The following is a 22,732-nucleotide window of genomic DNA, read 5'->3' as shown; positions in this document are numbered from 1 at the left end:
TAACAATTGTTCACTTCCAGCTATGTGGTTCCAAAACACAATGCGATTTAATAGCAAAAAGCAGCAGAGTAACAATTGAAATAAAATTAGTACAAGTACTATTGCAGGCGCCCTGATCCAGCATACAGTCATTCAGTCCTGAAGTCTGTGGTCAATATGACTGAATACTGGTCCCAGAGTCAGTGACACAGGGAAAACAATACAGATAATTTGGCATGTTTCCATAGGTTCAGGCTTCATGAAGGTCCAGTGTAATGCAGGTCATTGGCCAGTTCAAACGATGCCCTCCAAGGGTGGGGGTCAGCTCTCCAGAAGATGCACACTAATCTTCCCGCCAAGAACTAGTTCAGACTGGTCTATTAGCATTACACACACAATAACATACATGATCATTTATTCCCCATCATTAATAACTAGCATACACAAAGTGCGATCCTTTTGGCGATTGAACCGGACGTCTGCGGATAAATAGGGGATTAGAATGATACCAGACATGATATGTTTCCTGAGACCTGACCCTTAGATCTCACTAACATGTATATAACATTTTAATATTTCACCATAAACTCTGCTACATTCCTTTACAAATAACTATATGTTGCAACTAATTTTAATGTGAGCTACATGTGTATGTGTTCGTGTAAATACGTGTATAAGTGTTTGCAAGTGTTGTGGTTAATTAAGTTGTGTTTTATTTAGACTATACTAGGTCTGGGAGTTAGATTTACTAAAACTTCTAAAAAGGAAATGTGGAGGTTTTGCCCATAGCAACCAATCAGATTCCAGCTATCAGTTATATAGTGCGTGCTAGAAAATGATAGCTAGAATCTGATTGGTTGCTATGGGCAACACCTCCACTCTTCCGTCAATCTACTCTTAGAAGTCATATAAACCATACCACACTATTGCAATGTGAATCTAGATATTGAAATGTGGATTTTGCATTTTATATCCTGATCCTGATATACACAAAGCCTTGAGAATTAAAATCTGTATTTAGACTTTAGCAAAGACAAGTGCAGCTTTTTGGGGTCTGTAATTATTTGTCACGTTATCTAAATAAAATCTCCTGGCTAAACTCTTATTTTAAACGTTCGCTTTCTGCAAAGGCGGAAGCAGCACACTATCAATTTTGTTTTTATTAAATGCTTTATACTTGGAAGAAGAAGAAAAAAAACAAGTTTCTAACAAAAACAGTTATGAATTCTGAAGACAGGAGGAAAAAAATGAAGAAGCGGCAGCTGGCAGCTTCACATGTAAGGCTCTCCTTCATGCCAGCGGCCAGCGCTGTGGGCACCACAGGGGCATTAAAATCACCGGACGAGTGAGAACCACATAAATACGTGTTTCAACAAAAATACAACTTTACGTTCATCTCTTTATATTAAGATTTATATGAAAATCTATTAAGAAATTGTAGAACTATTGCTGGAACTACTGTTAGTGTATATAGACTTCATATTGTATCATTGTAGCATTGTCTTTAATCTTATTTTATTGAACCCTATCATAGGCAAACTGAGGGGGGGGGGGGGGTTCCTAGTGCCTGGAAACCCCCTACAAGCTTGGGGCACTGTATAATTGAGATGGCTGGACCCTGCTCCCGCTTCCCACGGCTCTGCTCAAAAAAGAAAGAGCTGCCTGCACCTAACAGTAGTGCACGCAGCATTGCTGATGTATATTGTAGGGATAGGGAGAGTAGGAGAGCAGCCAAGCACTGTCTAATATTATAGCCACGCCCCTATGCATGCTGGTCACGCCCACTGGCAGCGTGGTGTGGAAACCCCCCTCTGCAAATTCTGCATTTGCCCCTGCCTATGTACATATAAATATAGCATATCCTTATGTCTCTGCACTCAGGTAAAGAATCTTTTAGGATGCACTTTGGGTTAAATGTTAAAGTATAACTGAGCTGCTACTTCCCCTTAACAGAGCTTCGGGAACCTCACGCTTAAACACTTATTCCTGGTGCTCCAATGTTGCTGTAATTGTTGCCTCTTTCTGGAGGCTTGACTACATGGACCAATAGAAAGCTGCGGCTTCCCATTGGTGCTCCCACTTGCACCTGTTTTCAGAAATGCCAATCTTACCCCATTTTGATCATGGGCATTTAGTGACAGATAAAGGTATCAACAGCCTAAAAATGAGAAAAAAAAATTCAAAACTCTTCCACTAGTATTCACCTCAATCTGCATTCGAGCATGAAATTTTACGCGTTTCGCCAGTGGAATTTGGCCTTAAGTGTTCAACATCCAACCGAACCACCCAGCAGAATGAACTGACCGTTGTTAACACAGTTCTGTTCAAAGACTATAAATTCAGAAAACTGCGAAATTACAAATACAGTTTCGAAATGACGTTCTGTGAAATGGCAAAAAAAAAAAAAAGGGGAACTCTAAGACTGTATCACCAGAACTTCGCACCTCTACAAATAGGCTTGTTCCTCTGCAAAACGCGATTCGACTTGGTTGTTAGATTGGTTATTATGCTTTTCATATATATATATATATATATATATATATATATATATATATATATATATATATATATATATCTATAAACGTTAATATTTATAAGATATATTGACCTGCCGCTGATATCTTCATTTCTCAACAAATGTGTGCATTATCTCATTTCTACAACAAGATATTATCACATACTGTTACCACATACTACTACTATTTCTACATAAGGAAATTTAGTCTCATTAATGCAGAGTCCCGTTGCTCGGTCTCCCTGGGTTCTGATAGAACAAAATACATCTGGAAGGTCTGGAGCTCTGAGCATTAACTGTACTTTGCCGTCTACATTAGCACAAAGCCGTGCGGACTGATTTTTTTAAGCAAATCCTTTGTCTCTGTATGGCTACATATATTGTAGGAGACAACCGCAGTATGCTTGTGAATTGCAAATAAGAATGGAATAATTAATTGCATAATTTGACACAATCTAAATGCCAGTTACGTTCTTTTTCTCTTTCCTTTTTTTTTTTGAGCAAGAGCCGTTATTCAAACTCAGAAAGAAATGTCAAGTGTCATATTTTGCTTGAAAATCCAAAACATCTTTTTTTTTGTGGTATTAAAGTAAAAGCATTAGATTAATTCTGAGTCGGTTACAGTTTATTCCGCTCATTGATTGTGAACGTTTCCATTCTATCCTATCAAACATCTAAAAAAGTATAATGAGGGAAAGTGTGCACAAAACCAATTAAACGCAGACAAAAACTTTTAGTTTACAGAATGCTTTCGCCAAAATTAGGTTTCATTAAACAATTAATTACCACAAAAATGTGTATGCTTGCAGCTGATTTGTCATTTTTTTTTTAAATTAAAGAGTACCAGTTCCCTAGACACAGTGGAGGCAGAAATTTTGTGGAAAAGGCGGTACTGCAGCATCCAATAAGATTCTAACTATCATATTTCTAGTAAAAATTACAAAATTATAGCAAATGTCTGATTGGCTACTACTGGAAATACCACCTTTTCTCCACTGGTAACTGTGTACCATATACAGCCCTTATATGTTTAGGACTTTAAATAGCTTTATCTGAAACAAATATCAATTTGGACAAAATTTAGCCAACTTGATTCTCTGTTCTTACCAATTAAATCTGACCCAATCAGATTATTGGATTTTGATAATTTAGGACACTGTTAGGACAATGCAGGTTTTCCAGGCCACAAGTGATATAATTATACCACCTGTAGATCTTTCAAAATGTGTCCGTTAGTAATAAATACACCTGTGCTCCAGCAAAGAGATATGGAAAACATGCACTGTTTGGGGTCCCTGAGGACTGGAGTTGAGAAACACTGATTTAGGACAACGATTTGGCTGACCGTATACAGTGCAATGTTTGGCCAATCATATGACAAATTGACCAACATAATCTACACATGTGGCCGGCATGAGCTACTGAATATGAATGATGAATTCGTTTCAACTCCACTAAATAAAAACATGACTAAGCATGTTTAAAAACATGACTAAGAATTTCAATCAAACACGCTCACCATCACAGACAATGAAGCTGTAAGTAATTATTTTTAGTGTTTTCTTTGCAAGCAAGAATTTAATATTTGTCCCCATGAAAACTTGATGCTAACTAATGTGGGTACAAAATGGGCACCAGTCTTGCTCCCCACACATTACACTCTATGTACTTTTCTATATCCTTATATTAAAAGGTTAGACATTCACATTCTTCTGCAAGATGTATAATATATATATATATATATATATATATATATATATACCCATATATCATCAACTTCTATTAAATATGGTCACTACATAGATAGAACTTTTCAAAGCTAAAGATGTTTGAAATTTCCAAATGTCAATGTAATATAATTAAACCACATTAGAATCTTTCAGCAAGAGAGCAATTGAAGTTCATACAGTTATGAGTGAGGCAAAAATCTGGTGGAAATACCAGGCAGCGTATAGTGGACCTGTTTACCTGCTGTAACCTGATTGTATAACAAGCCTTTCAGTACAAATGTTTAAATCAATATATTTCATTATAACTTTAGGTCAATAATCTATTCAAGCTTCAAAACGATTTTAAAGTCTCTTTAAACGTCCTTATAAAATAGTTTATATTTCCATTTACATTGTATCACAAGCATTAACAAAAATGGGAAAGAACAATATTTTCCTGCAGCAAATTTTCTGATAGACTAAACGTACAATAGAACACATGATTGCCACTTTCCCTCATGTGATAGTTACTCTGTTTTAGAAAATAATTGAAGTGCTCATCTTTTCAGATGTTTGCCGCTATTTGATACTCTGTAAAGCGGCTTCACGCTGGTTGTGTAAAGATCAGCTACATTCAAATGAACACTATTAATGAGCAGATGAAAGTCCTTATTCTTCCCAAAAGCAGAATGAAAGGACGAGAAAGGATGTGCGATTTCCTTTACAGGAAACAGACATACTGTATCTAATTCATGCTGAGCATATTTTTGTTATCCTTTTCCTCCCATTTAAACAAGATTGGATTTGTTGTGCTGTATATACAAATCCTGGCCAAAAATAATTACTTCTTTATCTTTTCATGAGGTCATCACATGTAAGTGTTGCGGAATTGCCTATGTACCCATCTAACCTTAATCAATGGTTCTAATTTACTAAGCAAGCCATGCTTAGTCAAATATTTTAGGTACCTTTCATTTTAATAGTTTTTTTTCAAAGATGTTGTGAGCAACAATTTTATTATTTTTCTCTCAAAAAAAGTTGATGCTCAAAAACCTGGGTACAAAATGGGTGCCAGTCTTGCTCCCCACACAGTTTTCTGCAAGATGTAATAATCAGGTCTACTTTTCAACATCCTTATATGAACAGGTTAGAAATGCTAGTTTTGTGAGATTATACTACAAACAATACTTTCAAATTCAGTGCATGTCAACTGACTATAGTATTGAAATAAAAATCAAAGTGTTGGGTTCTTTTGACGTGCAAAATTTAACATTAGCATTTCTGTTCTAGATGAGAGAGAAGCAAATAAATTCTGCTAACTCAAAAATCAACAGAATTTACACTGTTTTTCAATTTTTATTGCTTAACAAGTAATTTGTGCTTCGTTTTCAATAAGGTTTGTCCCAACAAAAACCCATTGATAAATAACGTGAATCCATGACGAATTCAAAATATGTTGGTTCTTGATTTAACACCCAACTAACTCTAGTTCTAGGCTATACGAGGTTCACAACGGCCATAAAAGGGATATATAAATCATCCACATTTTGAAATGTAAACTGATATGCTAAAATTGTAACCAAACAGCCATTTGGTCACGGCTCACAAGGGAGCAATATGCTAATTGAAGGGAGATCAAAAAAGTTTTGCAAAACTTTTTATTACCAACTAATAAGCATGCCCTGACAGCTATCAGCTATCTACTGGCAAAGCATGCTGGGACTTGTAGTTTCACAAGACCTGGAAAGCCACAGGTTGTCCAGGCTTGACACAGAGGAATGATGCATTTTGCCTCACCACACTGTTCTTGATGGCTAGTCATATTTTTTTTTATTGTTAAAAAGTAGAAGTTATTTTTTTGGTTTACTGCTTAGTGCCTTGTCTTTTTTATAGTTAGCAAAAAAGGGCTTTTAGGGACAGGCCTGGATTGAAAATGATGTCCCCCTAGGCCTCTCTCATTACCAAGACCACAGACCTCCATCGCCCTAAACTCTTCTACATGTAACACGTATATAAAAAAATTAGATAAGTCCCTGGGTGTGTGGCCACTCCCCCATCATGAAGTAGGCACACCCCAAGTGGGTGTGACCACATACCCATGAGGATATGGCCACACCTCCTATCCTGATTTACGGATTGGAAATTTTAGGAGGTATGGATATATAATTTGCTTACTGCGAGATGTAAGCTTATACATTTTGTTTTTCATTATTTTGAACTGTTTTAAATTTTGCCAACATGAACACACCATTAAAAATGTTACTATAGAAGAAACACTCCCTACACATCCCCACAAAACTGTGTTAAAACATTATATCTGTGACATAATTGTAAGGTGCAGAATAAACATGGTTTCCTAAATGTATCAGTCATTTATTGTACTAAGCAAGACAGTCTCTGCATGCAGAAGAATTAGCCAGACAGAGGATTCACTTACAGTTATGGGGACGGATTAATATTACAATAATGCTTGATACGATACAGATGCTTCAGATTCATTAGGCGATATAACATCATCAGTCAAAATCCATGGGAAGAGATTAATAGGTAGACTGGATTATCGTTCCACAGTGATAGTTCCATTACTAGAGTGTAATCTCATTGGGGCAATGGGAATTGTGCAATCTGTCTGAATGTATTGAATGGGTTAATCAGCACTCTGGTGATTCCTTCAGCCATAAATCTTATAACAGAGCAGAGAATACATGCAGCTATATTCTAACTAATGCTTTGCTGGTTCTTCTGTGTCACATCTCTCTGCCTGGAACAAAGGCAGCAGATTGTGTCACAGTCTAAAGACATGAGCTTTTTATTTCAAGGGATTGGGACCTCATTTTTTCTTCTTAATTGTGCCTAGCACAGGTAAATGTGACGGTCATATGTTTATGTTAATCCTTTTTTTCAGGCAGTGAGCAAACGCAGGGAGTCGTGTCCGACACACTGCCTGCTCGTTGTCATATTTTCAGCTCTTTCCAGACCTGACAGGCTCACTATTGTATTCTACCCCCGCTAATGTTACTCAATCCTATGAAACAAGGCCATGTCTCCAAGCTTTTGTATTGTTAGAGGTAGCTTCTCACCTCAGTCAGATTGACAGCAGAAATATGTTAGGAAATACGCAGTATATGGTGAAGAGAAAGAAAACTATTTATAATTTATGAAAACATGAATTGGATACACCTGTGTCTTTTTTCATCCTTACTATGTAACTACAAGGACATACTGGAAGGAGCGAGGGCCTTGGAAGGCTCAACTCTGGGTCCCATAGTGGTCACTTCCACTGCAGTTGCAGTAGTTTCGCCATTGTATATAACTATGTGATGGCAACTGTGAGGATTCACAACACTAGCGCCATGTAACAGCTGTCTGAAAACAATTACTGTGAGGATTCACAACTCTAGCTCCAAATGATCGCTGTCAGATTACAATTACTGTGAGGATTCACAATACTAGCTCCACTTGACAGCTGTCAGAAAACACTTACTATGATAATTCACAATAGCTCTAGATGACAGCTGTCAGAAAACAGTTCACAATGACAGCTACAATCACTTATCAATTCCTGTAATCAGCATTTAGCAAAGAACAGCAATCTAACTAGTCTCCTCACCTGGACTACTGCACAGTTTTCCCTACTCTGCAATAAGCCCTTCAGTGAAAAGGTCACGTAAATCAGAACATTTTTCTCACGCTTTTTGTAGCCTTCAGAAAGTCCCTCACTTGTACCAAATCCATGCAGGAGCAAAGTTTTGTTTTACAAACAAAACAAATGATAAAACAAGTGTTTAGCGCCAATAGCCATTATCTGAGAGATTATCTATGTGTGCTATAACTAGAAAAATCATCACTATCTCACCACAACGTAAATAAAGAGATCTATTTAACACTTTACCTTAAATATTGAAGTCACGTCAAATGCCAAAATGACCTCTCTGTCACTCACCATATAAATTGCTGTAAAAAGACATCTGTTCCCAAAACATTATCCATCCCAATACATAAGGATATTTGATCAGAATTACATCAACAATGGTTTAGCAACACTTTTCAATTACCAGGCAACGTTCCAACTGAACTCGGTGACTCCCGCCAAACTTATCTGTTATTTTAGGTGCATTGGCGAAGGCAAAAAACTCCTGTTGCACTCACCTGATATGTCTGTCATATGAATGTAGTCAAGACTCAGGTCCCGCCCACTGCGCCACATCACTCATTCTGAAGGTATTCCAGTTTGGAATGGATCCCTGTCAAGGAAGAGAAAGCATGTCTATGTGTCAGGATCAGCTTGTTTATTTAATACATCTTTGACGCTAATACATGTATAAACTCCTATAAATAATATAGCCATAAATGGTGTTCTACTATTATCACTTCAGTATTCACTAGAAAAGAAGTCTATGTGGCGGTTCCGTAGAACCACCATTTCCTGGCACTTTGAAGTCATTTTCTTCAAACAGCAATGTTATTAAAGACAAAACCTGATGGGCTTTGTCTTTAATAAAAGTGCCGGGATCTTTTTCCAAGTTTTTTTGTTTTATTAGGTTTGTTTTAAATATAAGAATCGACAGAATATCGTACAAAATGCCTTGAATCGTCATGAATTGGTAATTTAAATTTGCAATTTAACAAAAAAGGAAAATTACTCATTTTCGACCCCAGAGCCAGTCCTGATTTCAGAGGGCTCCAATATTAAACCACCTTTTTTTTACTATACCAAGAATACTATATAGGGGTCTCTCTAAGAGAACAGCCCCAGGTTCACTCCCCCTCCAAGAAGCTACAATCCTCTCACTGGAAAAGCCCCTTAGGTTAAGGGGGCCAAGACAATGAACAAGATTAAGACACCTGGTGTTCCCGATATAATAGATGGGGTACCCCTAAGACACCCCTGATCACCAGATCATAGCTTCATAGACTTCAACATCCCAACAAATACTTTCCTCGTCTCTTGACGCATGTAGTGTAACCGGGCTCGGCTAATATCTTCCTTTTACCCCAATGATCAGCATTTAGAGGTACAATAATTACAGACAGTAATCCTCTTTTGTGGTTACTGGCTTCTTTATAATGCCAAATGTAAATTATAAAAATCATTTTTCCACCTGAGTGGGTCTATGGATTCCCGTTTTTTCTGTTTGAGGGGATGGAAAGAGGGAAGAGAATTTTGACGATTCCATTGCAAAATACCTTCACTTTTATTCAACAAACGATGATGACGTAGGCTCTTTTAAACAAGGTGGGCAAATTATTTGCAGTGAAATGGGAATATCCACTTGTAAATTGTGAAATGGGGAAACAATAATAATTATTGTTCTTTGGGCAGATCTCCATAAAACCTGCTTCAGTTTTGTTTGTTCTTTTGACTGGCGGAATACTTAAGTAACGTCTACTCCCTTTACTACTGTTGAGGGGAAGCAGATCTCAAGGTCATTTGGTAATGAAAAAAATGGCTACCAACCTCCTGGTTCTACAGTGTTACAGCAGGCACTTTTACAGTTGTAAGAAAAAGAGGATTACATTGAAAGAGACAAATAAAACCACACAGAGAAATTGGCGGCGGTCTGTGTTCAAACTAAGCCAAATTGCAGAGAAACTTAGTTAAAAAAGCCAGTGTGCACCTATTGCAGTTTGAAAGGGTTTTCCGCCTGAAGGTGACTTTGCATCTCTGGTTTGCACGTGCGCTCCTGCAATTTTGTACTAATTATTTTGCAGAGAGCACTGCAACAATGTGTCAAATCCTCATATCAATCCTTATCTCTGACTGTTGTTAAAAATGACATGGAAGAAAAGCACAAAGACAGCTAAACAAGAAAAATGTACGTAATAATAATAAAGAGGTCAAGTTAGTAATATGGGGGCACGTATAATATAATTAAAATAGTCTGAAGGTGTCAAATCCCCTTTAAGAGACGTATTGAGGAATCAGATAATATGAAATTGCTGTGACGTGTGTTATAGCACGAGTTCATTGTGCACTTTCCACGTGTGAAAAAAGTGGTTTCCAGTAGAGCTAATTTCTCCAGGGAAATTTAAGGTAGATGAAAAAGAGCTCTGATTATGCATAATGCTAATGGTGCGTAAAGCTAATGGGCCACACCCACATTTACAGTTAGGACAATGCAAAAAAAAGAGCACATTTGCTCCTGTTCAAACAATGTTGCAATGCAAGGGGTGCAAATGCAGATATTTTTTTGCATGCATAGGAAATACTGTCTGCTTGGAGCTTACAAATACTGGACATCCCAATGCAACAGGCCCTATCACATAACCTTACCCTTATAAAAGTAGCCAGTTCTGAAATCATTGTTCTCGGTTACATAAAAGGAAAATGGTATAATAGGTACGTACATGGAACATACATTATCCTTATAGAACCAGAAAGTTGAATGTGTAATAAATGCTTGTTTTTTTTTTTTACTGAAATAATTATTGCAGTAGGTGTGGTTACAGCTTTTCACTGACATAAATACCGTGGTAGGTGTGATTGCAGATAATTGGTATATACATTATTCCTATACCACCTGAAAAGTAAGTTTTAAAAATATCTTTTTTTTATTGAACAAATACATCATACATTTCATGTAGCGGTATACTTGAAAGAAGGCAATTATGTACAACCCTCCAAAATACAAGATTCTTAGAGGCATAAATCCATGTCTTAAAATTGTATGTTTGCAATGAAAAGAACAACATTGACAATGACAGGTGAGCTGAATGGACGTGTGTACTGACGACAGCCAAGGACAATACTATGTTGGGGGTTTGTTTTTCAGTTCACTCTGTATTTCAAAAGCGTTTTCTCGCTCAAGTATATTTACATCGGTAGGTATGTTTGAATCTAACAGAATATAGTTGTGGTGAGAGCTGAGTATCAGCCACTGTTAATAAGAGTTGCTTGGGCCCCTTTACTGTCAATATGGGTTCTAAATACCCATGGGGGTAGTATGTATTATTATTATTATTATTATTATTATTATCATCCTTTGTTTAAAAGGAGCCACAAGATTTCTGCAGCGCTGTACACAATACAAACAGTAAGCCATGCAGGGTAAAACAGTGCAGAACAATACAAGCAAATTCATTATATTAACCCAACACATCTGAAGAGTAAGGTGATAAAAAAAGATTATAAATAACAGATTGACTTACAGATAGTCTGATTTGCCTAAAGAACTGTGCAAGTGGGCAGCACGGTGGCTCAGTGGTTAGCACTTCTGCCTTACAGCACTGGGGTCATAAGTTCAATTCCCGACCAGGGCTTTATCTGTGTGAAGTTTGTATGTTCTCCCCGTGTTTGCGTGGGTTTCCTCTGGGTGCTCCGGTTTCCTCCCACACTCCAAAAACATACTGGTAGGTTAATTGGCTGCTAACAAATTGACCCTAGTCTGTGTGTGTGTGTGTGTGTGTGTGTGTGTGTATGTTAGGGAATATAGACTGTAAGCCCCAATGGGGCAGGGACTGTTGTGAATGAGTTCTCTGTACAGCGCTGTGGAATTAGTGGCGCTATATAAATAAATGGTAATAATAATAAGTTTAAGTTCAATGTTTATGTTGACACCACAAAAGGTTGAGATACTTGAAAAATCTACTAACCCTGAAATAAAATTATGGTATAACCTCTAGGCTTGTAAAATATTAGAATAATAGGGCAAATAAAATAAATACATAGCAAAATATTGGAATTATAAAACAGCAATAGACAACAATCACAGTTGTATTACTGTATTAAATTTCTATTTTATTTACACTTTTCTATCTTGTACTCTTTTCTTGCTTTAATTTTATTGATATATATTTGTATGAGAGACTCTATGGGTGCCAAGCTTCTGCCTAATATGATCACTGGCTGGAATGTCTTGGGCTTAGTCATATTGTGCATCCACCAGCACTGAGCAGTGCTCCTCAGGAGATATCCCTGCTCAGCACCCATTGCTCGCAGCCTCCAGAAACCAGTTGAAGGTTTCTCCAAATGGACATCTGCTGCAGAGTACTCACCTGTGCTTCAGTCCACGCCTCGTTCTCACTCAACGTGACCTTGGACTAGTCTCTGTATCTGATGGGATGTGAATTCTTCCTCCTCTGCATGTGAAGATACCCAGCCACCCGCACTGCTCTGCTGGTCTCATCTAGCTGCCACTCTCAGGTCTGCCACCTGATTCAGGCAGCTGCTTCGTCCAGGCTTTGCAACTGGCCCCTGCTCCATGTAGATCTCTGCTCCGTCTTGGTCTGGTACCTTTATGAGAACCGTTACCTAAAATTCATGTTGGAGCCTCCTCACGGATTGATGCCTCCTCTCCCGCTAAGCTTTTGTTCCAACGTGCCTGGTGCCCATTTCAAGACATGGGGTCGCTAACAAGGGTCTTATGCAAATGCCACCTGATACTACAACCAGCTTTCATCCATAATCTCCTTGCCACTTTCAAGAGGAATGGGAGAGCATCCTAGGACTGCGGTATGTGCTAGCAATTATGTTAATTGCATGCTAATGTTCACCAATACACCGGAACTAAAAAAATACCATAAGAACTTTATATTTTACCCTTACAGCGCCACAGAAAATGGTAGTTACCCTATCCATGCCCGCTTCCAGTTTTAATAACTGTATTCTGATTAGTTTTACATATGGTACACTTATAGCGGGGGAATTCAACTGCTGGAGACGTGGGGCATGGACATCGCCTCGATATCCGTCTGCGCACATTGCCGGCCATTACAGTAGGAATCTCCACTATTTTTTCTGCGCACCTCCATGGGGTGGGAGAAAAAAATGAGTGGAGATTCCAGCCATAACCTCAGCGCAAGGTGCCTCCGTGGATGTTCTGGAGACACCTCCCGCTGAATCGAATCTCCCCCATTCTGTAAGCAAAATAATCAGCAAGGGCTGGTATTTAAACACTTCTATGCCTTTGTTTCAATTCTAGGTATGACAGTGATTTTTACTATTATACAATGGATTAAACCCCTCTCAGCCATTGTAAAACAACTCTTCATTCTGAGGCCACAATTCTCCCTGTAAATATTTATTTTCCCGAACTGCAGAAATTTTATGTCAGTGCATCTTGTGACGTACGCTGATTGAAGCAGGCCCAAGACCACACGTGGGTGGCATATGAGCAAGAGCTATTAATACACTGCAGCATATGGCAAATAAAAACAGTTTCAATATGCAGGTCTAAGAAAGCTAAGAGAATGTATTTCCCTCATAGACTTGATGAGTCAAAGGTGGAAGACAACGGAGATTCTGAGATTTGTTTGGTGGCTCTTGTCCCCTTCTCAACTACCTGTCCTGAAGTGGAGACGTTATTTTTTATATTGAATATATCAGCTCCCTTTGCCCCCCTCTCCCAAACACCCACCCATTACCTAGCTGGAATGGGAATTTCAGCTGCATATAGTCATATTGCAGGGGAGGGCTGGACGGGGATTTGTCCACTGGGTCGTTTCTCCTATTGAGCAAGACTTTTTGTGCACATTGGCAAACAGTGCGCAGGGCCACACAACCAGGCACCGATATGGTGAAGTGCATTCCATAAGGGTGCATGCCGAGGTCACTAGTTGCTGGAGGTGCCAGCGAAACCTCCCCGATTCCTCATCACAATTGGGCACATGCTGCTTATTCCCATATAGTGGGCAATCTCTTCATGTGCTCATGCCCACCCTCATGACCCCGCCTTTGCTCCATACAGCCAGCCACATGATACACTTATAGTGTATCACAATAATGGGCCACAGCTCATGCTCTGAGGGGCCAGTGCTGTGTACTTGCTCCCCAGGCAGCCCCTTGTCACATGACATCTTCAGTGCAAACCCATTGGCCACAGATATCTTATCAAAGACAAGATATCTTGTCTTTGAGAAAGTCTGGCTATATCAGACGAAACGCGTCAGTTTTTTTTCTGCTGGGACCGCTGTCTATGAACATTTTGATATTCAACATTGAAGCTTTATACGTTCTCATCTGGTATTATTATCTCCTCCCCATTCTAATATTATTGGAAGTGCCTTCTGTGGACCTATTGGACTTTCTCGATACTCAAGTAGAGGCAAGAAGACGCATGTGGGATCTTGTGGCAAGTTAAGGCAAGGAGACGTGCTGCCGTGCTTCCGGGTGCAGTTTCCTGATGGTTGGGTCTATAGCACCTGGACGGATGCATACACAAGGAGCTACAGCTATGGTATTACTGATCACATGTGATCGAAGTTGTGTCAAAACAACCTGGATAGAAATATATACAGGGAGCCACAGCCACGATATTGCTGAACAGATCTGAGTGAGTGAGTCAATTCATACAATTCCTATTACTGCCGTGATCTGAGACTATTCATGTATGGAACTGAATTAATATCATTATTTCAACAGAGTTTATATGGTCCAACTTACAGCCTTTCCACGTGGTCATTTAATACTACTAATCTTATGGTGATGTTTGTTTATTCAGCTGAGTTCCCAGCATTTTTTATTCTTTATAACTATTGGTTGCTATATGTTATGAATTGGTCATATTGTTTACTATTGAGTTATTGTTCACTATTGAGTTGACAAACAATTTTTATGTTATAACTTTTGCTTTGACCAATTTCTATGTACCCTGTCATGGGTTTTACATAGAGATGGTTTTGGATCTGGATTAGTTTCGTGTTTTGGTTTTAGTTTTGGCAAAACCAAATCTTGCGTGTTTTTTTCTAAAATCACATAATTTGGCTCTTTTGTTCCTACATTATTTATTATTAACCTCAATAACACTAATTTCAAGTCATTTGCAGTCAATAGTGACCACCTCACAGGTCACAATATTATTTTCATACACTTTCGGACAAATACTGCAGCGACCTGGCTGGATGGTAAGCGACAGAGCAATGACACAAACACACGGCAGTTCCTAGCACATCTAGGACACATTGGCACACAGCAGTGCCAGAAAAGAAAAATGGTGCAAGATGGAATTGTCCTTGGCCTATGAACACCGCCGCGGCTCGTAACATCCCCTTAAAAATACTTAGATTCTATATCAGATTTATCTATAAGTTGGATAAAATGCCCCTGTTTTTATTAGACTCTCCTCTAAACCACAAAACAAACAAATAAACAAACCATTGATATTTAAAATATTCCAGTTAATTATGTTATTTTCTCTTCTAAAGCTGTCCATACACAATATCACTACAATGCTCTATGTTAGTCAATTGGTCACAATAATGTGCATGTGTATGACGTGATCAGGGGCAAACTCAGGATTTGCAGAGTTGGGTTTCACACCACGCCGCCAGTGGGCGTGACCATCATGCATGGGGGTGTGGCTATAATTTTAGACAGTGCTTGGCTGCTCTCCAACTCTCCCTATCCACTTAATATACATGGGCAATGCTGCATGCACTACTGTTAGGTGCACACAGTTCTCCCTTTTCAAGCACAGCCGTGTGATGCGGGGGCAGGGTCCAGCCACTCAATTATACAGTGCTCCAGGCTAGGAGGGGGGTTTTACAGGCACTAAGAAACCCCCCCTCGGTTTGCCTATGGTGATAATGATCAGCTATCCCAACCAACATTGGATCGGGATCAAGTCAAGTAGATTTATCTCAGCACTGTATCACCGAGATCTGACCATGTATCCTTTCCTTGCAAACTACACCCTCCAGCGGAGTCAATCCTGGTTCTGTAAGTTCTGTATTGTAGCAATATTCATATAAAATCCAGGGCAAAATTACTTGTTTTACTTAGATGTTCTTATACCTGATGGAAACAATATCCCCATTAAACCTAGCATATAAAGACAATTCCAGCTATTTGATATCTTTTCATCCAGCCTGAATGTTTTTCCTACTGCGTTGAGAACAATCCTGGCAGTGTCTAACATATTCTAGCTGCAACACATATGACATGTTCACCTTTATAGAGAGATTTATCCTGTCAAATAATCTCACAATGGAAAGTCATATTGTGAACTTACAACATCAAACAAACTGTATCACTGTGAACCGCTCGCTGCAATCATTTCGCACCATGACTTAAAAAACATCTTGGTATTTTATTGCTAGTAAAATATACTCTTTGTCATGGAAAGTCAAGACTTCTCCGAACCAATCTATCTAACGTGGCAGATGCATGTTGTAAAACAAAAATACAATCATATGCTGACAAGTAAACAATACTCTACTATTTCTAGGTGAGTTTAGAAGTCATAAAAATACAGTGTGCGCAGATTGAATAGAAGTATAGTATTTGGTATATTTTGGGATTTTGAATGCTTACCCCTTCTGTTTAATAAAAAGCAATTTTTGATCTCAAAAATCCTAATATTTCAAATTGCTAAAGGAAAACTCTTAAAGAAGAGGATTCATTTTCATACTTACATTTCAATATCAATGTATCAGTTTCTCAGATGAACTAGGGATCATTTGTTTTGCTAAATGCAGCAACATTGTGGCAGTGAAGTAACTAACAGTAATGCTGACTGCTTGCCAAGGTCTGTAGTAGTGAATAGGGAATTGAAGGGGTTATGAGCGTGTAGACCAGTGGTGGGCAGCGTGATACAATTCACGGCCCTCCAACCTTCAATAGGGACACACATTACCCCTTGATGTCAGTAATAAGTTAAACATTACATTTAATAAAAGAAAGCGACACTTATTCTGTAATAAAATATCAGCATTCATTTCAGACAAGCGTTAAACGCTATAACTAATATATCTGACAATAAAGCAAGAAGGATCTAGAGGCGGCAGGTGAAGGCGTGGAGCAGCCTGTTGTATATCCCTGGTGTAGACTATTATCTTTTCAAAGTAATATATCTAATATATCTGGGGCAGCACAGTGGCTAAGTAGTTAGCACTTCTGCCTCACAGCGCTGAGGTCATGAGTTCAATTCCCGACAATTAAACCTTGTCTGTCTGTGTGTGTGTGTTAGGGAATTTAGACTGTAAGCTCCAATGGAACAGGGACTGATGTGAATGAGTTCTCTGTACAGCGCTGCGGAATCAGTGGCGCTATATAAATAAATGGGGATGATGATGATATCTATAATCAAAGGAGCAGATAAGGTGATAACAAAACTTTGTAAATCATCATATCAATTATGGAGTATGAATGTAAAAGTATGATGTGAGTCCCCTTTTAAAGAGCACAGAAAAATCGTGTATTTCGGTCACACGGTGTGTCCGCCTCTGCATCGGCATCAGATGCGCCTGGTTTATGACATCATCATCAGCGACACGCCTCCTAACAGGCATATATGTGTGTTTCGGCAGGTGTGCATGAGCGACATTTGCGGTACACGCCCAAGATTAGAACGCACTTCCCTCCCCCCTCCCTCCTCTCCAGACTCAGGCAGGTGGAAGTGACAGAATCCTGCAACTTGGCAGAGGCATGTGCCCACTTTGTGGGCATGCACAGCGTGATTTCTCGCAAGATATGCCAAACAAACCACCGTACGTCCCACACTTCATCGTCCCATTGCCTCTTCCCCCTGCAAAATGACCTGCTTTTTACAAATCCAAAAATCTATTTTGCAGAAGAAGACCTTTAAAGGTGTGCTTCCATAGTAATCGATGATCCATAAACCTACCAGTGTGTTATTTGTGTACTCAGAGCGGTCAAAGTCTACTGCATGCACGTTGACCTCCGAAACTGCTATCCGAAAGAGTTTATAATGGTTTCTGTACCAGAGGCAGGAAACTTTGCTATCATTTATCCAGCAGTTGCGTAGACAATTTTCTGAACATATACTGTATATTATTATTATACACACCGATCAGCCACAACGTTAAGACCACGGACAAGTGAAGTGAAAAACGTTGATTATCCGGTTACAATGGCACCTGTCAATGGGTTAGTATATATTAGGCAGCATGTGAAGAGTCAGTTCTTGAAGTTGATGCATTGAAAGCAGAAAAAATAGGCAAGCGTAAGGATCTGAGTGACTTTGACAAGGGCCAAATTCTGATGGCTAGACGACTGGGTCAGAGCATCTCCAAAACGGCAGGTCTTGTGGGGTGTTCCCGGAATGCAGTGGTCAGTACCTACCGAAAGTGGATCAAGGAAGGACAACCGGTGATGACAGGGTCATGGGACTGCATAGCCGCACACCGGTCAGAATGCCCATGCTGAATTTGCAGAGAAAACTTGCGCAGATAAAGTTTCTTGGCAGTGCAAGGCAAATTTTTTTCCGATACAATTTACAGTTGCGCTCCTGCTTTGCACGGTTGTACTGTATTTACTAGTTTATATTTTGAACAGTTTCTAGTCTATAGATGGAGCTGGGGTGACCTTGGGGTGACCTTGGTCAATCTATTCTGCTTAGTGATGTGGTTGGAGAAGGAGTGGAACCGTCCAAAATCCAACAGCAGACATGTGAAATTCCCTGCCCAAATGCGCCACGCGGAGAACGTTGAATGGAACAGTTTTAACAATTTTTCTCATCTCTCTATAAAATGTAATTTAATCAATGTCAGTTTATTTTATGATGAAACTTTCCCACCTTGATTATATTAGCATTTGTATTGACATGACATATACACGGATTTTAATAATTTAGTGCGGCGTGCTTGATCGTGAGTCAGCCTGCATATCAGTGACGTATTTCCTGGTCATATCATGAGATTTGTATACACAGAATAGCAATTATACCGTTAATCTCATTTTATTTGTGATTAGTTATTGGCCAGCTGTGTCTCACATGCATGAAGCCTCTGATTGCCACACTGCCCCTGAAGCAATATACCATTTGCAACGGATTAATCTTTATGTAACACCCTGGGATCTAAATATGCTAAATATTATATCCATGTTTGAAGAAATAAATAGAGTTTGAGCATTTTCATTACACATTTTGCTATATGGGAAAGACGAGAATGGTATAATTAATAGATTGTCCAATCCACTGCTACGATGTGAGTCAAAAGAAAAAGCCGGGCGTAGATTTAATAAAGCTTCTAAAAAAAAAAAAAGTAGAGATGTTGCCCATAGCAACCAATCAGATTCTAGCTATTATTTTCCAGCATGTATTAAATAAATGATAGCTGGAATCTGATTGGTTGCTATGGGCAACATCTCAATTTTTTAGAAGCTTTAAGAAATCTATCCCTAAAACTTTGAATAACCATTTGCGAGATTGGGGTTTGCTGGGGAATGTAAAAATGTAAGTCCTGCATGTTATGACTTTTAGACCTCTCCATCAATTATATTAATCTTTTTTTCTTTTTCACTAAAATACTGCTCATTGCAGACTTATCTATGTCTTAAATACATTAATTATTATTATTATTATCTTTAATTTATAAGGCGCCACCAAGGGTCCGCAGCGCCATACATGACATATACAGAAAACAGTGACCCATGATGCAGAAAGAACAAGAAACACAAAAATAAAAAACACACACAGGTAACAAGGTAATGCTAATCAAATTATTTCTGGAACAATGTGTAAAAAGTGATGGTAGAAATCAGTGAGAAGTAGGCCGAAGCTAAGAAAACATGGCTAGGGAAGCAGGCCAAGAGGTACAGAGGGTGATGGAATAGTAGACAGAGCACACAAGCAAAGAGGGCCTTGGTCCTGAAAGCTTACATCCTACAGGAAAGGGGGAGACACAAATAGGGTGGTACTAACTGGGGGAGAGACCCGGGAGTTAGGAGCACTGATAGACTTGAAAAAATAAATGAGTCTTAAGGGCACGCTTGAAGCCTTTGAGAGTAGATGCTAACCTGATGGAACGTGGAAGATCGTTCCACAGCAGGGGAGCAGCCCGGGCATAGTCCTGGAGACGGGAGTGAGAAGAGGTGATCAGTGAAGTAGTGAGGCAGCGGTCACAGGCAGAGCAGAGGGGGCGGCTAAGAGTGTAGGTAGAGATGAGATCAGAGATGTAGAGGATTGATTAAAAGCTTTAAAGGTGAGGGTGAGGAGTTTAAAATTAATTCTGTAGGCCATGAGGAGCCAATGTAGTGACTGTTGGAGGGAGACAGCAGAGAATGAGCGGCGGGACAGAAAATTGAGGCGTGCAGCAGCATTGAGGATAGACTTAAGAGGGTCAAGGTGAGAGTCAGGTAGGCCGGAGAGAAGGAGGTTACAGTAGTCAAGGCGAGAGATTACAAGTTAGTGAACAAGGGTTTTCGTAGCTTCCGTGGTGAGAAAGGGGTTTATCTTGGTTATATTCCGAAGGTGAAAGTAGCAGGATTTTGAGAGGGACAGAATGTGAGGCTTGAAGGAGAGGGAGAAATCGAGGATGACCCCAAGGCATCGGACTTGAGGGACAGAAACAAGGGTAGTGTTATTAACAGAAATAGAGTGGGGAGGAGGTGGAAGAGTCCTGGTATGGGGAAAGACGATAAGTTCAGTCTTGGAAATATTGAGGTTAAGGAAGCGTTGGGACATCCAAGATGAGATGGGCGAGAGACAGGAGGAGACACGAGACAGAAGGGAAGGGGAGAGGTCAGGGGATGAAAGATAAACTTGAGTATCATCAGCATAGAGGTGGTACTGGAGGCCAAAGGAGCAGATAAGGACACCAAGGGAGGAGGTGTAGAGGGAGAAAACCAGGGTCCCAAGAACGGTGACCAGTTTTTGAAGCCAGGTGGGGCTGAGTTTCCAAAAACGGGATTTTAAATTAAAGATGAGTTTGCTTTCCCTTTTAGAAAAAGAGGTTATATATCACCGCACTAAGTATTTTTATTTATATTTACATATCCAGACTTATATTCAATTGTGTTAATACATATATCCTATGGCTGGATTGGTGCACCTCTGCATGTGAAATATTCAGTTTGAAAACACAAGTAAAGGAGGAAAGCATGCTTAACAAGAGCACTCTGTAATAATTATTTTATTTAAAATATACCTTTTATTAGTTAAATTTAAAATATGGTGTTCCCATATGAACACCATATTATATAGTTGGCCTCACAAGTTGATTGGAAGGTAGATGATTTCAAAGTAATAACAGACAAACTGAGCTGCATGCTTCCCAACGCCAAAGCCCTCCGTCATGTGCCAATCCGAGGCTTAACTTAAAATAATCAGAATTTGTTTGCCAAAAATTTGTACCCAAACTAGAGACAGAGACAATGCTGATTAACTTATAGTGAGCTGCGTCGGATTAGAAGGAAGCTACGGGTAAGCACTTTTAGTGATATATAAATGATGTCAGTACAATTAAATCACAAAATGCAGAACGCAAAAATACCAGCCAAAATAGACTGCAATGTGAGTCTGCAGGGCGCAGATTAACTTGTATATCTATTAGAAAAATATCAGTACTAGTAAATGTATATTAATTTATTTGCAAATGAAATAACGTACATATCATAAATTAAAATTATTTGTCCCTATTTTTATTGTAAATGGTTGCACAGTACTGCATTTCTTGTTTTGTATGTTGATACAGTCCTCTGTGTCCGTTGTCGTCATGGATATTACTTGGAAAGACCCATTGAGAGGAAACGCCTAAATTCCATTAGCAATAGGTGAGAATAACTACAGAGCCACAAATGTACATTACAATATCGACAATGTGGAAGGTAAAGATTAAAAGAGAGAGTCGTAAAAAAATCAGGTACCATAGTATGTCAATGACAAGCGACACAGAAACACAATCATCTAAAAACATCAAAATAAGATAAAGAATATGTACAGATTCGAGTGAAACATGATGTTGGGAATGATATGGTTTAGTTAACAGTGTGATAAGATTTGGTATCTAAAGATACTTCATATGTACGGACAATGATACTGCATAAATAACTAACTCAGAATTAAGAGAAAAACAATGTACCCTAAATTACTTAAATCACTGCACAATTAGACTATATACAACCTTTCATGTGTTATGTACATTAGCAAGAACTTTTTTTTACAAAATACAAATGTACTGATATAAAGTATTAATTAACACCAAATATTAATCATGACCACGTGATTAGGGCACCAATGGGAGAAAAAAGGTGGACTCCCAGTCGTAGTTAAATATCTCACAATGAAACAAGAATCTTGCACTGAAGAATCCCTGAGGAAAGCTAAGTACTGGGTGAAACGCGTTGGGTTCTCCACACTAATGCACTTGGAAAAATACGAGACCTGGAAGTCAATGTGGTCCACTGCGAAACGCAATAGAAAACTGATGTCGGCAGTGGATTTTTAACTAAGAATAGGTGTAACCACTTTATTAATCTATTAATCTATAGTAGTGTCATTAATCAACAAATAGTGAACTAGCCTAGTCTATCTTTACAACACGCTTACGTGCCCACATTGAAGAACGGCACAGAAAACTCAGGGAGCCATCAAAGGGTCCAGTTTGCATTCCAAGTGTGAGTATTACCATTCCTCATTTAAAGAACCATTGCATTTTGGGTAAGCTACTTTTCCAGATTATTTTCTGGTTTATTTTGAGGTAACTCACTATTTGATAGGATCGAGAACTCCCATTACATGCAGTGATTTTATGTAAAGGAAAACAATTATGGATGTTAAGTGAGAGACTGTGTTGTTTCCAATTAAATTCAGAGCCTGTTTTTGGGAAATCAAACTTGGAACTGTATATG

At 38.9% G+C, this 22,732-nt stretch overlaps 1 protein-coding gene across 5 annotated transcripts in view; it reads right to left on the bottom strand.

The window, feature by feature from the left end:
- Positions 1-22,732, bottom strand: part of LRRC4C (leucine rich repeat containing 4C) — a 610,411-nt gene that overhangs the window by 325,977 nt on the left and 261,702 nt on the right. For all 5 annotated transcript variants that reach the window (XR_012679465.1, XM_075188319.1, XM_075188315.1 and 2 more), the window contains exon 3: positions 8,353-8,447. The gene's annotated coding sequence lies outside the window, so the exon portion shown is untranslated. The remainder of the gene's footprint in view (positions 1-8,352; positions 8,448-22,732) is intronic.

Source organism: Mixophyes fleayi, chromosome 10, assembly GCF_038048845.1.
Source record: "Mixophyes fleayi isolate aMixFle1 chromosome 10, aMixFle1.hap1, whole genome shotgun sequence".
NCBI lineage: Eukaryota > Metazoa > Chordata > Amphibia > Anura > Limnodynastidae > Mixophyes > Mixophyes fleayi.
This window is presented reverse-complemented; position numbering and strand designations above follow the sequence as displayed.